The following is a 6,596-nucleotide window of genomic DNA, read 5'->3' on the forward strand; positions in this document are numbered from 1 at the left end:
CACTCTTCCTTCCCATCCAGTGTTATTGTTCCTGCCTGTAAGATCCTGCCTGACCACTCCAGAGAGACCCTGTTTTATGTACTACTGCTTTTGGGAGTGTGCTTGATGGGAACATGGGAGAGGGCCTTTCCCACAGGCTATGGAGTTCCCTGCTTTGGGAGATTGGTTTGGCCCCCTTCCTTATGACACACATGCATTCGGTTAAAAATCTATAGTTGTGGCAGGCCTGGGCCCTGATCAGTTCTTGAGCCATTATCCTGACTTCATAAAAAAATAGTTTTCTCTGCTGCTCTTTTATCATTCATACACACACACACACACACACACACACACACACACACACATATATACACACACACATTATATACACACATAATATATAATATTATTTGGCTGTTTATACATTTTAGTGCCTTGGTGTCTCAGCGAGGAGACAGAAAGGCAGGATATAAATGCATAAATAAAATATAAATGCTGGAAGCCAACTGTTTGCCTTATTTTTTGCTCCTTGAACAGTGCTTACACCCTGCTGCTGCTGCTGCTTCTGCTGCTGTGTGTCCTAATTTCTGTCTGTAATTATCTGGAGCACCACGAACAGTTTATCTGATTTTGACAAGCTCATTAGGACAAATTTGGGGGAAACTACTGGTTGCACATTACACTCACACACGTACAATCTGCGTACAGTGCATGCACATACATTTACACATTATGTTCAACACACATACAGCAGTACACTGTGTGGAAACAAAGTCGGAGGAAAACCTGGGTAGCTTTTCCTCCAACCTTGCTTCCAACAATCACTTCTTACAAGGTTTTCCTCCTACCTTGCTTCCACACAACAAAAACCTGGGAGCACACACAGCTCCCAAACCCAGGTAGAACACTGTTTTTGATTGTGTGAATGACCTCACTGTCTCTCATTAAAATGCAAACCAGGGCAGACCTTTAGCCAAGAGGACAATTCATGCTTGTACCTCTTTGCTTTATGAGTTTGAGATATCAGGAATATATTTTGCATGCACAGAATCATTTCTCCTTTAAAACATAATGGGAATGTGCACCGAGCAAATGCTAAATCTGGTCCAAGAATAGTGAAATCAGATTGCAAAAGCCATGGCACACTGGCAGACTGAAATGTAAGGCTTGCACATGTTGCCACAAATGACAAGAGGGACACATCATTTTAGCATTTCATTTATTTGCAGTCATATTTATTTCTAATTTCGAACCCTGAACCCAGTTCCAAATGAAAGGGCAGAAAATACAAACTACAATGCAACATGCTTTCTCCCATGAACACTGAGACATCAGAGTGAACACTATTATACACATTCAGGGTACAGGGAAAGGGCGGGATGTGTTAGAAGAGGAGGAGTTGGGTTGTTCACCACTGCTGCTGCAACAACCAGGTAAGGGGAGTTTACTTTGCCCCCAAGGGTTTGCAAGGGTCAGACCTGCTGGTGACCATCCCCTTCACACTGTGCCCTTGCAGGATCTTGCAAGAATATTCCAATACTAGCTGGCCCGGGTGCAGAGCATCTGCACCTCTAGTTCTCCCTCATTCTCAGCCCCTCGTTGTCAGCCAGCCCTCCCCACTCCTCTTCCCTCTTGCCCCTTCCAATGTTTTTTCTCTCTGGCCAGCTGCCTGGCCAGCTACTTGGCCTGGCCGCCCGCTGCTTTCTCCCCCCACCAGCTGCTACCACTTTCCTTCCCCCCCCGCCACCACCGCTTTTGTTTTCTCTTCCCTCCTGCCACCACCACCACTTTCTCTTCCCACCTACCTACCTGCCTGCCCATTCGCTGGCCTGTCCGATGGCATTATGTTCCCTGCCGCTGTCACTTTCCTCTCCCTTTCCCCTCACTCGCAAACTTTCATGAGAGCTGCCACGCATGGGATTAGCCATGGGTATGTCTTAGAGAATTTTATATATAGCAATAGCACTTACATTTATATACCGCTCTATAGCCGGAGCTCTCTAAGCGGTTTACAATGATTTAGCATATTGCCCCCAACATTCTGGGTACTCATTTTACCGACCTCGGAAGGATGGAAGGCTGAGTCAACCTTGAGCCCCTGGTCAGGATTGAACTTGTAACCTTCTGGTTACAGGGCGGCAGTTTTACCATATATGACCCTTGCAAAGGATTTTCAAATGTATTGTGCAAAGAGGGGTACTGCTGGCAACACCCCTTCCTGTGCATTGACCTTGCAGAGCCATCCAAAGGCGAGATTGGGAGCTTCCCATCTGATCCTTGCAAAGCCTTTGTAAAGACATAATACAGAATCTTGTAGAACCTAGCCCTAACCCTTGCAGAACCTTTCAGGGCTTCATGAGAAGACGGAAGGTTGCCAGCAAGCCCCACCACCACCTCATATGTTGTCCAAACTGCTCCTGCTGCATTACACTAGCACCATCCATCTGACTCTCCTTCCACCACCCCTGGCACATGTGGCTCCCAGCCCTAGTTCTGGCAGTAGGTTCCAGGCACTACTTGCTGCAGTGAGCATCCTGCAAGTGCAAGATAAGGAAGGAGATGAGAGTGGGGTGGATGACACAGGTTAAGGAGAAGAGGCTGCTGGCTGGCAGCTTCTTCTCATTCCAGGCTGCCTTGAAAGGTGGCCAGCATGACAAAATACAGCTGTCAGGAAGCAGCCTCATCTCGTCAACCTGTGCCCTATTTAAATTCTTCAGGGTGCTTTCCAGGCTAGTTGATCAACAGCAGCAAAATGCCTCCATTCAGGCAAGTCGCATTGAAAACATAAACAGCAGGGGGAGCAGTCTCGCAGAAACTAACAACCTGAAAAAACAGGAACTTCCTTACACCAGATATACAACATCCTAGCGATTAAATTCGAGACAAGGCATTGGCAATGTGAACGGCACCCTGCTGTCCACGTAGGGACTGCAGTATCACAACGCAGGAAGTATGGAAGCACCCTTCCTAGATCCAACATGACCCCATTGAGGGATCTAATCTGTAAAGCGCCCAGGTGGTGGCTGGGGAGAGCAAGTTGAGGCAGCATTTTACACCTTGCCTCAGACACTCAAAATACCTTTGGTGATTCCTGGAGATTGCTCGATGGAACAAGTAGAGAGAGCAGAAGCCTAATAGAGGCAGGTACTGGGGAAATATCTGCAGCATGATAGTGTAATGTATGTAATAGCTAAGGGGCTGAACTATGAAATAGGGAGTTCCTTGTCTGAACGTTGCTTCTGCCATTAACTCATCACTTGAAGGCCTGAGGCAAGCCACTCTTTCTCTCGGGCCCCTTCTAGAATATGAGGATAGTAATACTGAGTCAGTATTACTGACCTACCTTACACTGTTGTTGTAAAGATTGCAAGAAAATAATGTATGTGAAACACTCTGGATAGATATTCTAAATAACTTTGTCAGGGTTACATGGTGGTCTTCTGGAGGCTAAGAAGGAAGACTCAGGGATTGTCATGGTCATGTCAAGTCAATCATGACAACCTCCCACCCTCAACAGTTTTCGCAAGCAAAGCTTAGCAGAAGGCAGAACTGTAGAGGTCTCATCTGCCTTTGTTTGTTTCACCTGTTGCAGCAGTCTTAGAAGGCCCTCCTTCCTCAAGGCAGACAAAGAAATAAATCTGGCAGAGAGACTCAGCAGTAGGTCTGAGACGACAGGAGCCAGAGGTCCATTGGAATGGCTTTTCTCTTTTTATAGAAGGCAAAGCTCAACAGAGGAAACTAACGGGGTACTTCCAGTAAAAACCTGAAGTGAAGATTCATATGTAAACTGTATTTGACACCTTGGGGCAGGGGTGGTAATTGTTTGTCAGGATTCAGAAAAAGATTCTTCTGTAAAATTGACAAAAGTAGACTTTACAAATGTAGATATTTGGTGGGCAGCAAGAGGCAGTCACCTGGGCCATTCACATGGGGGGGGCAGAGGGGAGGGCAGGTCCAACTCACCTTCCCCCCAGATGACAGCAGAAATGTTGCTGGGAGCGTGGAGTGTGCTCCCAGGCAATCCACACTGTGCCACACAGCACAGAACTTCAGAGGCTGGAATGATGTGTCCCGGTTTCCAGATATTCCACAACGCACTGTTCCCTGCGTGTGATGCATTCACAGGGTTTCCCCAGAAGATGGGCTGGGCACATTAGGTGCCCATCTCTGTGTCCACGCAGGCTGAATGCAGCCCGGGTGAACACTTGATCCCAGAGCTGGGCTTATTGTGCCCTTATCATGCCCTTAACTCTGGCTAAAAGCCGTTGTTAAAAGCTAGGCTAGGCAGCGCCTCCCCCTCTGGGATTGGGCCCAATCCCAGTGGTTCTCTCACACAGCCTAACCCAGAATGGGCTTCCCTAGCCTGGGTTAGGCTGCGCATGAGAACAGCCTCACCATATCTGACTCAATCTGCAAACTCTACTTCTGGAAAATAATGTTGCTTTGTAATAATTTGCAGCAATACACAAATATTTCTATGATGTTTGTGAACACCATCTTTAGATGGTAAACTAAGAGTTGAAGTCACCAAGATAGTTCTCATATAAAGTGTGCCGTCGAGTCAGTGTCGACGCCTAGTGACCACAGAGCCCCCTGGTTGTCTTTGGTAGAACACAGCAGGGGTTTTCCATTGCCATCTCTCGTGCAGTATGAGATGATGCCTTTCTGCATTTTCCTGTTTTGCTGCTGCCCGATATAGGTGTTTCCCATAGTCTAGGAAACACACCAGCGGGGATTTGAACTGGCAACCTGTGGCTTGCTAGTCAAGTCATTTCCTCCATAACACACCCCATAACAAGCTGGGGATGTTTTATATTTCAGAAGAGGAGATAGCAACTCACTGTGTTCCTGAAACCCATTGTAAATCTCATCTTCAGTTAAAAGGCCTGATCCACATTCTACCAAAGTTAACAGCCAAAATTTGACAAGTCTGCCAAGAGTTTTATGCTCCTGGACAGCCGCTAGACAAGGAAGTTGTAAAGCCAGACAAAAAGTGTGTGTGCCAATGTGCTTGCTATTATTGCTGATGACACAATAATAGTGCTTGCTGTAATTGAAGAATAATATTGCACAATATTATTGCCTGTTGCCCAGGCAAATGTACCAGTGAGATTAAGAATGGACAACTCCATGTTTTCTGGAGCTATGCTGTCACATAGCAGAAACACACAAGATGGTTGGTGCTATTTTCTATGCTTGCATGTTCTAAAACTGGTTTAGAAGTGGTTTAGAATCAGAGTGGTTTAGAATCAGAGGCCCACTCAAACATTCTGTTCAATACTCTACAATGGGTGTACAGTGTACACAGGTTCAGATCTGTACACAGGTACAGTCATCGATTCACATGTTATGTTGTACGCAGGTACTCAAGTACACTTCCTGTCTGTACTATGCATATGAAGAGCCTGTATCCAGGTTCACTTTTAAAATGAACACAGGTACAGTCATTTACACAAACGTGCACAAATGTACAGACATCTGTGCACTTGTACAGAATAATGTCTGAATCGAGCTCAGGATATCAAACAGACCATTTCCATCCATCCAGTCCTGCTCACCCCTATGAATGGCAGATGGAACTTTTCTGAGGGACCCTATACCAGCTGTGGGGACAAAGGACTGAGCCTTCCTGGCAATGGGGCTCCCAGTATAGAACCCCTTCTCCATTGCATTCTTGCATCATCTGTTTTCGTGTCTCTGAAGACTGTTTTGTTTAGACAGGCATTTCAGCTGCCTGCCTCTCTTATCCTTGCAAGTGAGATTTTGCTTGACTATGTAGTTTATTCAGGAACATTTGGTGTGGAACAGTATAACATAAAATGAACGCTTCCTATAACACTGGGTGGGACATTGACTTTTTTAAAAGGTAGCTGGATTTTACTCTGAAACATTCAAGATATATGAGATTTTTTAAAAAAAAATTAAAGATAGCAACACTTTTGTCAATATAAATTGACTTCAGAACATTTTTGTTGAAACACGGTGTATAAAAATTCTGAATAATACTAATAAAATTATATAGAGGTCTTCTGCTCTGCATAATTAACATATGGAAAATGCAGTGATCACCACTAGCTTGAAGGGCTTTTTTTAATTTTTTATTTTAAAGGATTAGAGCTTTCCTCTCTGAAGATACCTATCAATGGCCATTAGCAAAATGTCCTCCTCCATGTTCAGAGCTAATATATCACTCAGTGGACACCCAAGGGAGACTACCAATTTCATACCCTGCTAGTGCCACTTCAAAGTTGCCGGCAGAAGTCTCTCTCAGCCCTGTCTTGGAGACGCCAGTGAGGGCAGGGGCGTAGCATCCTAAATTATTTTTTTTAAGGTTTTGTAAATTGTGGACGATGCAAGTCATTTAATGATGCAAGTCATTTAATGCAAGTCATTTACTAGAGAAAGACATGCTGTTCTAGTAGCTCCAGGTCTTAACACTCACATCAATTTTGGAGGATGAATACAACTGAAGGAAGCCCGGGCGGGTGCGTGGCTGGGGGAGTCAGTCATGTGACTTGCCTCTGGAGGGCCCCCAAGGCAGTGGGCCCCCAGACAACTGTCTCCCCTTACCCTATTATAGTTACACCCCGAGTGAGGGAACTTGGATCCTTCTGCAT

Source organism: Hemicordylus capensis, chromosome 5 (assembly GCF_027244095.1).
Source record: "Hemicordylus capensis ecotype Gifberg chromosome 5, rHemCap1.1.pri, whole genome shotgun sequence".
Taxonomy (NCBI): Eukaryota; Metazoa; Chordata; class Lepidosauria; order Squamata; family Cordylidae; genus Hemicordylus; species Hemicordylus capensis.